The sequence below is a fragment of the Hyla sarda genome, chromosome 3, assembly GCF_029499605.1.
Source record: "Hyla sarda isolate aHylSar1 chromosome 3, aHylSar1.hap1, whole genome shotgun sequence".
Taxonomy (NCBI): Eukaryota; Metazoa; Chordata; class Amphibia; order Anura; family Hylidae; genus Hyla; species Hyla sarda.
In genome coordinates, this window is record NC_079191.1 from 424,886,493 (window position 1) to 424,905,644 (window position 19,152).

Genomic DNA, 19,152 nt, shown 5'->3' on the forward strand with positions numbered 1-19,152 from the left:
TGATAAAAGTTCATATTGCATACAATCAAATCACAATAAAGTGGTGCCCAGTAGGGGATGGTGTTGCCCCGTACCTTTCCTGCCCTGTCAGGCAGTGTCCTTAGTGTCCCCTGTAGTTGTTTCCCCATTTGTGTATATGTTTTGTATTATATAATGTACCATGTGATAGTTACCCAGGAGGTACCAGTGACCAGCTGACCACAATGGTGACCTATGGGCTCCCTGCTGGTCTCCCCCATATAAGCCCTGGGCGGAGCTTCCCTCTCTTGTTCCTGAGGTCCATTGCAGTCGTCTCAGTGTGTGTGTCCAGAGCATTGGAGGCTTCAAGCCCAGTCTGCAGCCACAGTCAAGTGCAAGTAAGATAAACCTGCAATAATTGTCAGTCATCAGTCAAGTTGTCTGTCTAGTCAACGTGGCCTGCACTAAAATACCCAGTCCTACTACAAGTCCCAGCGAGCCTGCAAGGACTCCGAGTCACTGGTCACCTCCTTGGGCCCTGGCTGCACTGTATAGACTTTACCATCTGTCTACCCTCAGTAAAGCTATCGTTGTCCGTAACTTGGCGTCGGAGTCTTTATTGTCCCCGTGCCTAGCCCAGGATCCAGCGGTATACCTTTGGGTGGTTATACGATAAACCACACCCTGGCGTCACGAACACAAGGGGTTAATGCCATCTGCCCCTAGGGTAATTCCATCTACCCTGCATCTCACACCCCGCTACCACATATATGTTTCTTAATGGGGTATTCCAGGCAAAAACTTTTTTATATATATCAACTGGCTCCGGAAAGTTAAACAGATTTGTAAATTACTTCTATTAAAAAATCTTAATCCTTCCAATAGTTATTAGCTTCTGAAGTTGAGTTGCTGTCTTCGGTCTAACTGCTTTCTGATGACTCACGTCCCAGTTCCTATGGGGATATTCTCCCATCATGCACAGCTCCCGGGACATGACATCATTATTGAGCAGTTAGACAGAAAACTTCAGAAGCTAATAACTATTGGAAGGATTAACATTTTTTAATAGAATTAATTTACAAATCTGTTTAACTTTCCGGAGCCAGTTGATATATATAAAAAAAAGTTTTTGCCTGGAATACCCCTTTAATTTGTTATTTACTTATTTATTTTCAAGCTCAGATCTAATGAAGAACAGTGTTTCCCAACCAGTGTGCCTCCAGCTTTTGCAAAACTACAACTCCCAGCAGGCCCAGACAGCTGGGAGTTTAAGCTTTACAACAGCTGGAGGCACACTGGTTTCGAAACACTGGTTTAGAATTTATCTATCCTTCCATCAATACATCATCTTCCTTCCTTATGAATAGAATGCTAGAACTAAAGTAAAGACTGACACCTATATAGGTTGAGTAAAAAGTGGGTCCAAACAGGTGGTGGAATGTTACTGCAGAACAATTCAGGTTTATGTGCTATTTGTAGTTTCTATAGAACTTGAAACACCCAGTCTCGGCACTGTCATGGCAGCCACTATGGGTGGTCACCAACATGTGGTATTCTTATAGCCGACTAATAACCCAAGAAATGGTGGCATAAAATATTGAACTACTTCAAACCAGAGGACATCTTAGCGTCTTCATTGCTTTCACTATACTCACAGCATCTATTACATTGCTTGCATTGCGGGAGTGTCACCAAGCTTTTCACAGACCCTGAATGGTATATAAGTCCATACCAATATGTTGATCCAACATAAGTTATCCAACATAAGGTGAATTTACTAATTACCTGTCAGCCAGTAATGGACATGCTTACCAAGGATCTGTGCTTGTGTTGGTGGTAAATGAACGTGTCCTGTATCCGCCATCACGCTGCTGGCTTGTTTGTGGGAACTAGCTATTTCCTGTTTCTTTGCCCTCCCTCCAACTACAATCCCCAGGATCTATAGTTTCTAGGTGGGAGGTGACTTATCTCCCTCCCACACATCAGTCACCCCACCCATTGCAGCAGTGCTGTGCTTGAAACTACAATTCCCTGCAGCCCAGTGGAGAATGATCTCCCTCCCACCCAGTGGTCACTTCACCTACTGAAGCACAGACAGGCTCCCTTTCAACACCTGACTATTGATGTAATAACTCGGGCCACATTGCAACCTGGGAAAGGTCTTAGACAACACTCATTTTGTATGCTGCCATCAAACACAGGTACAGACACTATATTGTGAAATACACTAACTTGCTCCTGTAACATAGTCAAATAAAACAAATCCCAGAATACCTGTTAAAATTCACAAGGTATCTTATTGGCCTTGGTCTGTATCTATGGCTGCAATTTGTGAGTATTAATTTAACCCCTTAAGGACACACGCTGAAAATGTATGGCACTGCATAGCGCCACTTCGCGCACAGCACCATACATTTACGGTGCGGCTGTGACGTGATCGCAGGAGCTGCGCTCGCTTCATTCGGGGGGTGCCCTGGTGGATACGCCTGTAATCGTGCCAATGTCTGCCATTAACCCCTCAGATGCCGTGATCAATACAGATCACTCCACATCGTCCTTTGGGGTCACCCCCTCCGGAATAAGCCTTCTATTAAGGGATTCACTAAAACTTAACCTTTATTAAATTATATTAATATTTTTAAATCATAGAATACCTCACGTGAGCTAAAATCCTCAGTGCTGCTCACTTATGCCAACAATATATAGGGATTTTATTCCTTTTTTGGATAGGTAGTCCCCCAATATTGAAGGTCTCTCACACCTTATTAGTAATATTATGCTTTATATATGTATCCTGGGCTACCATCCACATAGTCCCATAATGTATATTCTGGATGCCTCTCTAATAACCCCTGCTATCCAAGTATGGAAACTCTGTTATCCAATTATGGGAGGCCTCTTACTTGCCTTCCCTCTATATGGTAGCAATTGTGCTACTTGGATGCAAAAGATTTATCAGCTCCTTATTGTTCTATTGTTCTCATGGCAAAGTGGCAGCACTGACTAAAATCCTTACTACAGCCTCCCCGACGTTTCGCTATAACCTGGCTTTGTCAAGGGTTATTAAGGCTTATGGGCGCTCGGACGCCCGTTCGGCTATTTATTATTATTTGGCTATTTTTTATTATTATTATTATTATTATTATGAGCAGCACTGAGGATTTTAACTCACGTGTGGTTTTCTATGATTTAAAAATATTAATATAATTTAATAAAGGTTAAGATTTAGTGAATCCCTTAATAGAGGGCTTATTCCGGAGGGGGTGACCTCAAAGGATGATGTGATTTGTTTATTACCCTGGGACTCACAAGGGATGAGAGAAGCAATACAGATCACGGAATCTGCAGCAGTACGGCACTTAAAATGGCTGGTCTGATCGGGGATCAGCTCAGTCAAGATGGTGGATGGAAGTCCCCTCACCTACCTCCGTCTGTCTCCCGGGGTCTTCTGCACTAATGCTAATGATAGCTAATGATTGCTATAAATAGTCCCCTATGGGGACTAAAAAAGTGTAAAATACATGTAAAAAAAAGTGGAAAAAAATTTGAAAAAGCCCCTCCACCAATAAAGTTTTAAATCACCCCTTTTCCCCATATTAATACACAAAAGCTTAAAAAATATAAATAAACATATTTGGTATTGTCGTGTGCGTAAATGTCCAAACTATAAAAATATAATGTTAGTGATCCCCTACGGCAAATGGTGTAAACGTTAAAAAGAAAAAGGCCAAAATTTCTGCTTTTTTGTCACGTCAAACTGCAACATTTTTTTTATAAAAAGCGATCAAAAAGTCCCATATGCACAAACATGGTACTAAAAAAAACTACAGATCATGGCGCAAAAAATAAGCCCTGAAACATACAATACAGAAAAATAAGAGAGTTAGAGGAGGTCAAAATAGGGAAATTTTAAACATACTGATTTTGTAAAAAAAAAAGTTATTTTTTAGAAGCAGTACAATAATAGAAAAGCATGTAACTATGGGTATCATTTTAATCGTATTGAACCAGAGAATAAAGAAAATATGTAATTTTTACTGTAAAGTATACAGCGTTAAAACGAAAAAAAAAAACAAATTTGCTAAATTATGATTTTCGTTTAAACTTCCTTTTTTTTAGTTTACCATACATTTTAGGGTAAAATGAGTGATGTCATTACAAAGTGCAACTGTTCATGCAAAAAAAAACAAGCCCTCATATGGGTCTGTGAATGGAAATATAAAAGAATTATGGATTTTAGAATGGAGGGGCAAGCTGTGCATAACTAGCTTGCCCCCTGACTGGTGAGCAGTAAGAGGTTAAGAAATATACAGGCAAGGTTTTTAGCCCCCTCCCCCGCCTGTAAAACTTGCAAATGGCTACAGTGGTATGTCCCATGGGTGGGGGGGGAAGGAGTGCACCAATCAGGGGTTTAATAGTTTCCCGGGCTTTCAGGGGCCCTCCCCTGGGTATTTATAGCTGTGGTGCCTCCCTTCCCCCCTCAATCTGCCCAGGACCCGGAGTTTTGCCCTCCCTCCCTCCCTTTTTGTATCTTTGTTTATTGTAAGTCACAGCTTGGCGGTAAGAAGACGGTGAAAGCGGGGTCAACCCGGGGTAGACCTCCACACAGGACGGTGTGGCAGCACCTCTCGGGTTGGTAAGAAGCCAATCGGTGTCTTTGTTACAGTTAAATTGTTATTTATATAAGTAATTTTATAAATAAAGCTGTGGCCGATCCCCACCCACGGAAAAGTTAAATTGTTGTTGTGTCAGTTATTATTTAAGTATTTATTGTAGTAAGGGGGATGGGTAGTTATAGCCTGCTAGGAGCTAATTGTGTCTCAGCAGTCGGAGAGGAGGAAAAAATGAAAACAAAAAAAATAATTTGGCTGTGTCCTTAAGGTCAAAATGGGCTGTGTCCTTAAAGGGTTAAAAAGACAAGGTTATAGAATAGTCCAGGCTAGTGGGGGGTTGCAAGTTGGAGGCGGTAGCGGTGGTCTTGGAGTTGATATCATAATAAAGAGATGTCCAAAACCGCCCATCCATTTACTTCTTATGCTTTCAAATACAGCACAAAAATTTCCACTCGACTCTGTTGGCAGAAGACCTAAGATGTCTCGGAGATTTAATTCATTGGTCCACCAAAACCACACGCTATTGATCACGTGGAAATGCGAGCGGGACGTTCTGTAGACTCAGCCAACATGGATTTTCGGTAATAGGCAGTTCTGCTGAGGGTTGGTGGTCTGAAGGCCTTCTGAGAAGCTGCCACAACTTCCAATAAGAATGTGAAAGCAAAGAAATAAATTACTTAGAAACTTCTCGGAAGAAGTCTAATGAATGAAGATTTCTTTTTTGTTTTTAGATCAAAAAGTCAAGTTGTAAAAACTGATATCTTTGTGATATAGAGTTAAAAAGTATTTAGTATTGAGAAGATATGTTTAAAGGGGAGGAAAAGATGACATTAACCTTTCTAAGTTCCTTCACAAGAAAATGTTATCTCCTTTTTATAGAAATCATGGATTATATATAAAAAAAAGACCACTAGGGGTCCCCATACCATCTAGAACATAATCTTGTCTGGCTGCAGCATCATCTTTTTCCCAGGTGAAGCACAGGCTGAGACAAAGTCCAGGAAGTGAGGGTGGAACTAGAACTTGTCATGACCGATGGGGTGCATACTTGCCCATCCGCCCTAAACGGTGGATCGACAACCACAGTGCCGGTCCTTTCCTGTGCTAAAGTGCATTGGGTGTAAAGATACACAAATAATACTGTATAGAGTAGGAACAGGTCAGAAACATAACGAGAAAACAACCAGATAAACCAGACAGGATATAAATGTACAAACAGGGCAGGATACAGCGTACTAACACAGAGTTCATAAACTGGAATCAAGATAAATGGCAGACATGAATAAATTAACAAGACTAGATATGGAAAAAGTATAAAGCAGACACCAGGAGATGCAGGGAAGAACAGATTAACTAAATGTAAAACACTAAACAGGTCAGGAAACATAGAACAATGTTCACACTGGACACTGAACAAAGAACAAACTATTCTCTCCACTCCAAACATGAAGGGACATCAATACAAATGCCAAATAGACTTCTAGCCAGCGGGCCCACTCCACGTCTGATCAGAATACTAGCCTAGAAGGAAACAGAAATATAATACACGGAACACTAGACTGAGAACCAGATAAGTCTGGACAGACTCCAGAGAAAGCCAAACTTCAAAAGCCAAACACCAAAACATGGAGGAATACAGGTCAAGCTACCAAACAGGAATATTACAAAACCAAACTTCATAACATGGAGGAATACAGGTCAGAACTCTAAACAGGAATACTAAATACAGAGCACGGGTACAAACAAGACTCACAGTGTGAACACAGACTAAAATAACAAGGTTAAAGCAGAATGGACATACATAATCCTAAAAACCGACAGATGTACTAAAAACCAAGCAAACTAGAATCTATCATAAACAGGCAAAATAACTAGGGATGTCCCGATACTGTATCGGTATCGGGACTGATACTGGACATTTGCACGAGTACTTGAACTCCTGCAAATGTCCCCGATATTAGTGTTGCTCGCGAATATTCGCAATGCGAATTTTATTCGCGAATATCGCATATTCGCGAATTCGCGAATATTCGCGAATATAGCGCTATATATTCGTAATTACGAATATTCGTGTTTTTTTTTTGTTTTTTTTACAGTACACATCACAGTGATCATCCCACTCTGCTTCCAGCTTGTGTGGTGTAAAGAAGACTCTAATACTTTTGTGTGAGACTGGTGTGCGATATTTCGCATATGCGAAAATTTTGCATATGCTAATTTTCGCATAAACGAATTTCGTATATGCAAATTTTCGCATATCCGAATTTTCGTATATGCGAAAATAAAACGAGATTATTATGAATATGCGAATATTCACGAATATATGACGAATATTCGTCCATATATTCGCGAATTCGAATATGGCCTATGCCGCTCAACACTACCCGATATCTGATCCGATACCTGCCAGCAGGTATCACCCCTGGACTCCCGCCAGCAGGTATCACGGAGGTGCAGTAAGCCGCCTGCACTCTCCACTTCCGAGCTATGCAGTGCGCTCAGCAGCTGAGCACGCATCATAGCCGAGATCCACATTAACCCTCTTGATGCCACAATCAAAGTTGGCGGCGTCTAAAAGTCCTGAGATTTACTGACGGTTAGCTTAGAGATGCTGATCGGGATCACTGCGGTGTAATCGCGGGGTCCCGATCAGCTGTGAGGATGGCCTGAGGTCCCTTACCCTGCTCTGTGCGTCCAATAGTCGCTCGTTTACTGCTGCCAGCAATGGCAGGCATTAGTAAAGGAGCGCCGATAACACTGATCACTGCTAGGCCATGGTATAGCATTGTAGAAAAAGAAAAGGGCGGAGGCGCTCCTAGTGGAGTAAGTTCACTTCAATGGTAGAAGGTATAGGGGGAAAAAATCACTGCTCACCTGACATAGTTGTGTAGCCCATACACAACAATGGAGATCGCGTGGATAAGTCAAGGTCTGCAGCCTTCCTGGTATAAACAGTAGTGTTGAGCGGCATAGGCCATATTCTAATTCGCGAATATTCGCGAATATATGGACGAATATTCGTCATATTCGCGAATATTCGTAATATTCTCGTTGTATTTTCGCATATGTGAATATTCGCGTTATGCGAAAATTAGTATATGCGCAAATTCGCATATGTGAAAATTAGCATTTGTAATTTTCGCATATGCGAAACTTCGCAAACCGGTCTCACACAGTAGTATTAGAGCCTTCTTTACACCACACAAGCTGGAAGCAGAGAGGGATGATCACTGTGATGTGTACTGTGAAAAAAAAAAAAAAAAACGAATATTCGTAATTACGAATATATAGCGCTATATTCGCGAATATTCGCGAATTCGCGAATATGCGATATTCGTGAATAAAATTCGAATTGCGAATATTCGCAAGCAACACTAATAAACAGTCGTGGATAGTGGATGGTATAGCATTGATCAGTATGGGAACAAAAAAACTGAGGAAAAAAATTGTAAAAAAAAATTTATGTGAATTAACCCCTTTCCAATAAACATTGAATCACCCCCTTTTCAAAAAAGTTTAAATAAAATAAATATTTTTTTTTATATAAAAAAAGCCCTTTCTCTTATAAAAAATAAATAAATAAATACACCCCTTTTTCCCATCTGGGGTGGTTATTTGTCTTACCTTTGCTGTGTTTGTTTGTCTGAGTTCTAACTATGGTTATTATTAGCGATATCCCAATACCATTTTTTTTCAGACCGAATACGAGAACCGATACTTTTTCTTAAATACTTGGCGATACCGATTACCAATACTTTTTTCAATGTCATGTGACAGGGTTTTTTTTCCCTTAAGGGTACATTCACACGGGTGGATCCACAGCATATTTTACACTGCGGATCCGCCGCTGAAGGACCACTACATGCTGCCTTTAGATGTGCCTACTCGTGGCAATACGCTGCTACGAGCAGACACACTGAAGTGATGTCGCTGCGCATGCGTGGTGTACTCGCACACATCGCGGCCGCTCCCCCTGCTTCATGAGCTAGCCCGAGAGCGGCCATGATGTGCGAGTGCACAGCGCATGCGCGCTGCAACTCGCACATCAGTGTTTCTGCCCGTAGCCGCGTATTGTCACTCTGAGCAGGCACATCTAAAAAAATACCATTTAGCGGTCCTTCAGCGGCAGATCCCCAGCATAAAATACGCTGTGGATCCGCCCGTGTGAACGTACCCTTAAGGAGAAAAAAAAAAACTGTCACATGACATTGAAAAAAAGTATCAGTAATTGCTATCACTGAGTATTTAAGAAAAAGTATTGGTACTCGGTCTTAAAAAATGGTATCGGGGGATACCTAATAATAACCATGGTTAAAACTCAGACAAACAAACATAGCAAAGGTAAAACATATAACCACCCCAGAGTTACAACAGAACTCAGGTTTAATGCCCCACCCGAGCTGCAATGAGAGAATTAACTCTTTCAACCCTGGGAAAAATAGCACAGAAACTACTCAGACATTAAAACTAGTGCAAGACCCCCAAGACAGAAAAATACAAAAAACACAAAAACGTCATATCATACTGCAGCATGAAAACAAAGAGAAGGGGATTACACAGCAGCCTGCAGTAATTGCAGAAAGGGACCCAGCACAGCGCAGCAGACTCAGACAGGAAGTGAATGTATGGTGAGTGAAGGCAGGCTCAGTGCTTGCTTTGGACATGCCCCTTCCGGTGCAGTGGATATCAGAATGAGTGAGCAGTAGAATAGAGGGATTTGTGAGACAAATACAAAAGACAGTTTAAAAAGACGTAAGATTAAAAATACATGTAACCCATTTGCATGACCTAGTGAGTCACATATATAAGCATTATTTATTTTATTTTATTTCTTAACATATGACAGGTACGCTTTAAGCTCATAAATGTACCATAAAAAAATATGGGGGAAAAAACTGTTCCAGGTTAAACCCCCTCAAAAGAAAAGGGGGCACTCCCTCCTTCAGGAGAAAAAAGGTTCAGTCTCCAGAGGCAACAAGCCTTCTTTACCATAAGAACTGTTGTCACGATTCGGCTGGCAGGTGGTGGATCCTCTGTGCCAGAGAGGGATTGGCGTGGACCGTGCTGGTGGACCGGTTCTAAGTTGCTACTGGTATTCACCAGAGCCCGCCGCAAAGCGGGATGGTCTTGCAGCGGCGGTAGCAACCAGGTCGTATCCACCAGCAACGGCTCAACCTCTCTGACTGCTGAAGATAGGCACGGTACAAGGGAGTAGACAAGAGCAAGGTCGGACGTAGCAGAAGGTCGGGGCAGGCAGCAAGGATCGTAGTCAGGGGCAACGGCAGGAGGTCTGGAACACAGGCTAGGAACACACAAGGAAACGCTTTCACTGGCACAATGGCAACAAGATCCGGCGAGGGAGTGCAGGGGAAGTGAGGTGTAAATAGGGAGTGCACAGGTGAACACACTAATTAGGCTAACTGCGCCAATCAGTGGCGCAGTGGCCCTTTAAATTGCAGAGACCCGGCGCGCGCGCGCCCTAGGGAGCGGGGCCGCGCGCGCCGGGACAAGACCGACGGAGAGCGAGTCAGGTACGGGAGCCGGGATGCGCATCGCGAGCGGGCGCCTCCCGCATCGCGAATCGCATCCCGGCTGGGAGAGGTATCGCAGCGCACCCGGTCAGCGGGTCTGACCGGGGCGCTGCAATTGCGAGGATGTAGCGAGCGCTCCGGGGAGGAGCGGGGACCCGGTGCGCTCGGCGTAACAGTACCCCCCCCCCTTGGGTCTCCCCCTCTTCTTGGAGCCTGAGAACCTGAGGACAAGACTTTTGTCTAGGATGTTGTCCTCAGGTTCCCAGGATCTCTCTTCTGGACCACAGCCTTCCCAATCCACCAAGAAGAATTTTTTCCCTCTGACCGTTTTGGAGGCCAGAATCTCCTTCACGGAGAAGACGTCAGAAGAGCCGGAAACAGGAGTGGGAGAAGCAAGTTTGGGAGAGAAGCGGTTAATGATGAGTGGTTTAAGGAGAGAGACATGGAAGGCATTGGGAATACGGAGAGAAGGAGGAAGAAGGAGTTTGTAAGAGACAGGATTAATCTGGCACAAGACTTTGAAAGGACCAAGATAGCGTGGTCCCAGTTTGTAACTGGGGACACGAAAGCGGACATATTTAGCGGAGAGCCATACCTTGTCTCCGGGCGCAAAAATGGGGGGAGTTCTTCTTTTCTTATCGGCAAACCTTTTCATGCGGGATGAAGCCTGTAAAAGAGAATTTTGGGTCTCTTTCCATATGGTGGAAAGATCACGAGTCACTTCATCCACAGCGGGCAAACCAGAGGGCAAGGGAGTAGGGAGGGGGGGAAGAGGGTGACGGCCGTACACGACGAAAAATGGGGACTTAGCAGAAGATTCTGAGACTCTGAAGTTGTATGAGAATTTGGCCCATGGTAGAAGATCTGCCCAGTCATCCTGGCGGGAGGAAACAAAATGCCGTAAATAGTCACCCAGGACCTGGTTAATTCTTTCTACTTGCCCATTGGATTGGGGATGATAAGAAGAAGAGAAGTTTAATTTAATCTTGAGCTGTTTACAGAGGGCCCTCCAGAATTTAGACACGAATTGGACGCCTCTATCCGAGACGATCTGCTTGGGCAAACCGTGAAGACGAAAAATGTGTACAAAAAATTGTTTTGCCAACTGAGGCGCTGAAGGAAGACCAGGAACAGGAATAAAATGTGCCATCTTGGAAAATCGATCAACGACCACCCAAACAACAGTGTTGCCACGGGATGGGGGTAAGTCTGTAATAAAGTCCATACCAATCAGTGACCAAGGCTGTTCGGGGACAGGCAGAGGATGAAGGAGACCAGCAGGTTTCTGGCGAGGAGTCTTATCCCGGGCACAGACAGTACAGGCCCGCACAAAATCAACAACATCCGTCTCCAGAGTCGGCCACCAATAGAAACGAGAGATGAGTTGCAAGGATTTTTTGATGCCCGCATGGCCTGCGAGGTGGGAGGAGTGTCCCCATTTGAGAATCCCGAGACGTTGGCGTGGAGAAACGAAGGTCTTCCCTGGAGGAGTTTGCCTGATGGAGGCTGGAGAAGTGGAGATCAGGCAGTCAGGAGGAATGATGTGTTGCGGAGAGAGCTCTACTTCCGAGGCATCCGAGGAACGAGAGAGGGCATCGGACCTAATGTTCTTGTCGGCAGGGCGAAAGTGAATTTCAAAGTTAAAACGGGCAAAGAACAACGACCACCTGGCCTGGCGAGGGTTCAGCCGTTGGGCAGACTGGAGATAGGAGAGATTCTTGTGATCGGTGTATATGATAACAGGAAATTTTGATCCCTCCAGCAGATGCCTCCATTTATCAAGCGCCAATTTAATGGCCAGTAATTCTCGATCCCCGATGGAGTAGTTCCTCTCCGCCGGAGAGAAGGTCCTAGAAAAAAAACCACAAGTAACAGCATGCCCGGAAGGATTTTTTTGTAGAAGGACAGCTCCAGCTCCCACTGAGGAGGCATCTACCTCCAATTGGAAGGGTTTAGATGGGTCAGGTCTGGAGAGCACGGGAGCAGAAGAAAAGGCAGACTTGAGACGTTTAAATGCGTCTTCCGCTTGGGGAGACCAGGACTTGGGATTGGCATTTTTCTTGGTTAAAGCCACGATAGGAGCCACAATAGTGGAAAAGTGTGGAATAAATTGTCTGTAATAATTGGCGAACCCCAAAAAACGTTGGATAGCACGGAGTCCGGAGGGGCGTGGCCAATCTAAGACGGCAGAGAGTTTGTCTGGGTCCATTTGTAATCCCTGGCCAGAGACCAAGTATCCTAGGAAAGGAAGAGATTGGCATTCAAACAGACATTTCTCCATTTTGGCATAAAGTTGATTGTCTCGAAGTCTCTGAAGAACCATGCGGACATGTTGGCGGTGTTCTTCTAAGTTGGCAGAAAAAATCAGAATATCGTCCAGATAAACCACAACACAGGAATATAAGAGATCACGAAAAATTTCATTAACAAAGTCTTGGAAGACGGCAGGGGCGTTGCACAGGCCAAAGGGCATGACCAGATACTCAAAGTGTCCATCTCTGGTGTTAAATGCAGTCTTCCATTCGTCCCCCTCCCTGATGCGGATGAGATTATAAGCACCTCTTAAGTCCAGTTTGGTAAAGATGTGGGCACCTTGAAGGCGATCAAAGAGTTCTGAGATAAGAGGTAGGGGGTAGCGGTTCTTTACCGTGATTTTATTAAGTCCGCGGTAATCAATGCAAGGACGTAGGGAGCCATCTTTTTTGGACACAAAGAAAAATCCAGCTCCGGCAGGAGAGGAGGATTTGCGGATAAACCCCTTTTTTAAATTTTCCTGGATGTATTCAGACATAGCAAGAGTCTCTGGAGCAGACAGAGGATAAATTCTGCCCCGGGGTGGAGTAGTACCCTGGAGGAGGTCAATAGGACAGTCATAAGGCCTGTGAGGAGGTAAAGTCTCAGCTTGCTTTTTGCAAAACACGTCAGCATAGTCCATATAAGCCTTAGGAAGACCGGTTACAGGGGGAACCACAGGGTCACGGCAGGGAGTACAGGGAACCGGTTTAAGACAGTCCTTGAAACAAGAGGTACCCCAACTCTTGATTTCTCCTGTGGACCAATCAAGGGTTGGGGAATGGCGTTGAAGCCACGGTAATCCAAGAAGAATTTCGGAAGTGCAGTTGGAGAGGACCAAAAACTCTATTTTTTGTGATGAGGCCCGATGCACATTAGGAGGGGTTCCGTGCGGTAACGCACGGTACAGTCCAATCTTTCATTGTTAACACAATTGATGTAGAGGGGTCTGGCGAGACTGGTCACTGGGATGTTGAACCTGTTGATGAGAGAGGCCAAAATAAAATTTCCTGCAGATCCGGAATCCAAGAAGGCCATAGCAGAGAAGGAGAAGGTAGAGGAAGATATTCGCACAGGCACAGTAAGGCGAGGAGAAGCAGAGTTGACATCAAGAACTGCCTCGCCTTTGTGCGGAGTCAGCGTACGTCTTTCCAGGCGGGGAGGACGGATAGGACAATCCTTCAGGAAGTGTTCGGTACCGGCACAGTACAGGCAGAGATTCTCCATGCGGCGTCGTGTCCTCTCTTGAGGTGTCAAGCGAGACCGGTCAACTTGCATAGCCTCGACGGCGGGAGGCACAGGAACGGATTGCAGAGGACCAGAGGAGAGAGGAGCCGGGGAGAAAAAACGCCTTGAGCGAACAAAGTCCATATCCTGGCGGAGCTCCTGACGCCTTTCGGAAAAACGCATGTCAATGCGGGTGGCCAGATGAATAAGTTCATGCAGGTTAGCAGGAATTTCTCGTGCGGCCAGAACATCTTTAATGTTGCTGGATAGGCCTTTTTTAAAGGTCGCGCAGAGGGCCTCATTATTCCAGGATAATTCGGAGGCAAGAGTACGGAATTGGATGGCGTACTCGCCAACAGAAGAATTACCCTGGACCAGGTTCAGCAGGGCAGTCTCAGCAGAAGAGGCTCGGGCAGGTTCCTCAAAGACACTTCGAATCTCCGTGAAGAAGGAGTGTACAGAGGCAGTGACGGGGTCATTGCGGTCCCAGAGCGGTGTGGCCCATGACAGAGCTTTCCCAGACAGAAGGCTGACTACGAAAGCCACCTTAGACCTTTCAGTAGGAAACATCATCTCCAAGTGCAGGGAACATTGCGAAAGAAAGCCACGGCAAAACTTAGAGTCCCCATCAAATTTATCCGTCAAGGATAATCGTAGGCCGGAAGCGGCCACTCGCTGCGGAGGAGGTGCAGGAGCTGGCGGAGGAGATGATTGCTGAAGCTGTGGTAGTAGCTGCTGTAGCATCACGGTCAGTTGAGACAGCTGGTGGCCTTGTTGCGCTATCTGTTGCGACTGCTGGGCGACCACCGTGGTGAGGTCGGCCACAACTGGCAGTGGGACTTCAGCGGGATCCATGGCCGGATCTACTGTCACGATTCGGCTGGCAGGTGGTGGAGAGGGATTGGCGTGGACCGTGCTGGTGGACCGGTTCTAAGTTGCTACTGGTATTCACCAGAGCCCGCCGCAAAGCGGGATGGTCTTGCAGCGGCGGTAGCAACCAGGTCGTATCCACCAGCAACGGCTCAACCTCTCTGACTGCTGAAGATAGGCGCGGTACAAGGGAGTAGACAAGAGCAAGGTTGGACGTAGCAGAAGGTCGGGGCAGGCAGCAAGGATCGTAGTCAGGGGCAACGGCAGGAGGTCTGGAACACAGGCTAGGAACACACAAGGAAACGCTTTCACTGGCACGATGGCAACAAGATCCGGCGAGGGAGTGCAGGGGAAGTGAGGTATAAATAGGGAGTGCACAGGTGAACACACTAATTAGGCTAACTGCGCCAATCAGTGGCGCAGTGGCCCTTTAAATTGCAGAGACCCGGCGCGCGCGCGCCCTAGGGAGCGGGGCCGCGCGCGCCGGGACAAGACCGACGGAGAGCGAGTCAGGTACGGGAGCCGGGATGCGCATCGCGAATCGCATCCCGGCTGGGAGAGGTATCGCAGCGCACCCGGTCAGCGGGTCTGACCGGGGCGCTGCAATTGCGAGGATGTAGCGAGCGCTCCGGGGAGGAGCGGGGACCCGGAGCGCTCGGCGTAACAACTGTGAATTTATAGAACAGTCTACCTCAGGAACTGCTCACAGCAAAAACAATCGAGGGCTTCAAAACAGGCTTAGAAGAAAAATTACATTAATGCTTATGCCGTAATCTAAAATAATATCCCCTGCTCTTCATCCACCCATACCCCTTCCCTTTACCTCCTCGGTTCAGCTTGATGGAGGTGTGTCTTTCTTTAACTTTAACATAAAATCTGTTGATAGAGCCAGACGTGTCCTCAGGTTGTGTGTGGTATTACATATCAGCTCCATTCACGTTAATAGAACTGAGCTGCAATGTCACACATAAGCTTCTGTTTTCCTGTAACTGTCTATTACTCTATATATAACTGCCCAGAATCACTGCACTCACTGAATTCAACAAAGCCGTGGTGACTTGTCTCGGGGATCATATAAAATGCAGCAGAGCTGCAGAGAGACTGTGCAAGTATTAAAGCTTAAAGAATACAGGGAGCTTGATCAGCACATTGATGAGAACCTCTGTAAGTTCTTTAAAAGTAGGGACAGAACTGTGGGCTGGTAGACTGGGTGCAGTGCTCCTGTGTGTGGGAAAACAAATTAGGCATTAGTGAATGTCCCTTGTAGTGCTAAGGTACAGGTGCAGTGCAAGAACATCATAGCAGTAGGTGCCCACCATACGTGGACTGGGTACAGTGCTGGTGACTATGGGAGAACATCAAAACAATTAGAGCCTGCACCATTTGGGCAGAGGTACAGGATGAAATACCCCTACGTGTTGCGGACAATCATAGTAGCTACTGAACTACAGGATGCAGGGCTTCTGAGTCTCGGATCACATCATAGCAATTAGTGCCCACCTGTTACGCCGAGCGCTCCGGGTCCCTGCTCCTCCCCGGAGCGCTCGTGGCGTTCCTCTCTCGGCAGCGCCCCGGTCAGACCCGCTGACCGGGAGCGCTGCACTGACATTGCCGGCGGGGATGCGATTCGCATAGCGGGACGCGCCCGCTCGCGAATCACATCCCAAGTCACTTACCTGTCCCGGCCCCCGGCTGTCATGTCCTGGCGCGCGCGGCTCCGCTCCTTAGGGCGCGCGCGCCAGCTCTCTAAGATTTAAAGGGCCAGTGCACCAATGATTGGTGCCTGGCCCAATTAGCCTAATTAGCTTCCACCTGCTCCCTGGCTATAATACCTCACTTCCCCTGCACTCCCTTGCCGGATCTTGTTGCCTTGTGCCAGTGAAAGCGTTTAGTGTTGTCCAAAGTCTGTTTCCAGATCTTCTGCTATCCATATTGACTACGAACCTTGCTGCCTGCCCCGACCTTCTGCTACGTCTGACCTTGCCTCTGCCTAGTCCTTCTGTCACACGCCTTCTCAGCAATCAGCGAGGTTGAGCCGTTGCCAGTGGATACGACCTGGTTGCTACCGCCGCAGCAAAACCATCCCGCTTTGCGGCGGGCTCTGGTGAATACCAGTAGCATCTTAGAACCGGTCCACCGACACGGTCCACGCCAATCCCTCGCTGACACAAAGGATCCACATCCAGCTAGCCGAATCGTGACAGTAGATCCGGCCATGGATCCCGCTGAGGTGCCACTGCCAAGTCTCGCTGACCTATCCACGGTGGTCGCTCAGCAATCGCAGCAAATCGCCCAACAAGGACAGCAGCTGTCGCAGCTGACCGCCACGTTACAGCATCTTCTGCCACTGCTACAGCAGCAACCATCTCCTCCGCCAGCTCCTGCACCTCCTCCGCAGCGAGTGGCCGCTCCTAGCCTCCGCTTGTCCCTGCCGGACAAGTTTGATGGGGACTCCCGACTCTGCTGTGGATTCTTATCTCAATGTTCCCTGCATATGGAGATGTTGTCGGACCAATTTCCTTCAGAACGGTCTAAGGTGGCGTTCGTAGTGAGTCTTCTATCTGGAAAGGCTTTGTCTTGGGCCACACCGCTCTGGGACCGCAATGATCCTGCCACAGCCACAGTCCAGTCCTTCTTCGCTGAAGTCCGTAGTGTCTTCGAGGAACCTGCCCGAGCTTCTTCTGCCAAGACTGCCCTGCTGAACCTGGTCCAGGGTAATTCTTCAGGAGGCGAGTACGCCATCCAATTTTGTACTCTCGCTTCCGAATTATCTTGGAATAACGAGGCTCTCTGCGCGACCTTTAAAAAAGGCCTATCCAGTAACATCAAGGATGTGCTGGCCGCACGAGAGATTCCTGCCAACCTGCAAGAACTTATCCATTTGGCCACCCGCATTGACATGCGTTTTTCTGAGAGACACCAGGAGCTCCGCCAGGAAAACGACCTAGATCTCTGGGCACCTCTCCCACAGTATCCTTTGCAATCCCGCCGAGGAGGCTATGCAAGTGGATCGGTCTCGCCTGACCCAGGAAGAGAGGACTCGCCGTAGGGAAGAAAATCTTTGTACTGCGCCAGTACCGAACATTTCTTGGTGGATTGCCCTATTCGTCCGCCACGTCTGGGAAACGCACGCACGCACCCAGCTCACGTGGGTGTGGCGTCTCTTGGTACAAAGTCTGCTTCTCCACGTCTCACGGTGCCCGTACGGATTTCTCCTTCTGCCAATCCTCCCTCTCAGCCGTGGCCTGCTTGGACTCTGGTGCCTCTGGAAATTTTATTCTGGACTCTTTGGTGAATAAGTTCTGCATCCCGGTGACCCGTCTCGTCAAGCCGCTCTACATTTCCTCGGTCAACGGAGTTAAATTGGATTGCACCGTGCGTTACCGCACAAAACCCCTCTTAATGTGCATTGGATCCCATCATGAAAAGATTGAATTGTTCGTCCTTCCCAACTGTACCTTTGAAGTCCTCCTCGGTCTGCCATGGCTCCAGCATCATTCTCCCACCCTTGACTGGACCACCGGGGAGATCAAGAATTGGGGTCCTGCTTGCCACAAGAGATGCGTCACGTCTCCTCCCAGTCCCGTCAGGCAAGCCTCAGTGCCTCCTCCTACACCTGGTCTCTCCAAGGCCTATCAGGACCGTGCCGTGCCTCCTCATGGCCCCCGTCCTGGTGACACCCTCCCCCCCATTCCCACTCCTGCTGCACTGCCTGCCTTTGAGGAAACCCTACAATCGCTCCCAGTGTCCTCGTCCCAGGTGAAGCAATTGCCGGACAAAAAAAGGGGGAGACCTAAGGGGGGGGGGGGGTACTGTTACGCCGAGCGCTCCGGGTCCCTGCTCCTCCCAGGAGCGTTCGCGGCGTTCCTCTCTCAGCAGCACCCCGGTCAGACCAGTCCTGGTGACACCCTGCCCCGTGCCAAGCTTCACCCTCTGCCCTCCCTCCCCATTCCCACTCCTGCTGTACTGCCTGCCTTTGAGGAAACCCTACAATCGCTCCCAGTGTCCTCGTCCCAGGTGAAGCAATTGCCGGACAAAAAAAGGGGGAGACCTAAGGGGGGGGGGGGTACTGTTACGCCGAGCGCTCGCGAATCGCATCCCAAGTCACTTACCTGTCCCGGCCCCCGGCTGTCATGTCCTCCGCTCCTTAGGGCGCGCGCGCGCCAGCTCTCTAAGATTTAAAGGGCCAGTGCACCAATGATTGGTGCCTGGCCCAATTAGCCTAATTAGCTTCCACCTGCTCCCTGGCTATAATACCTCACTTCCCCTGCACTTCCTTGCCGGATCTTGTTGCCTTGTGCCAGTGAAAGCGTTTAGTGTTGTCCAAAGCCTGTGTTTCCAGATCCTCTGCTATCCATATTGACTACGAACCTTGCCGCCTGCCCCGACCTTCTGCTAAGTCTGACCTTGCCTCTGCCTAGTCCTTCTGTCACACGCCTTCTCAGCAGTCAGCGAGGTTGAGCCGTTGCCAGCGGATACGACCTGGTTGCTGCCGCCGCAGCAAGACCATCCCGCTTTGCGGCGGGCTCTGGTGAATACCAGTAGCATCTTAGAACCGAACCACCGACACGGTCCACGCCAATCCCTCGCTGACACAGAGGATCCACATCCAGCTAGCCGAATCGTGACACCACCCCTTATAAACCAGAGGATAAGAAATC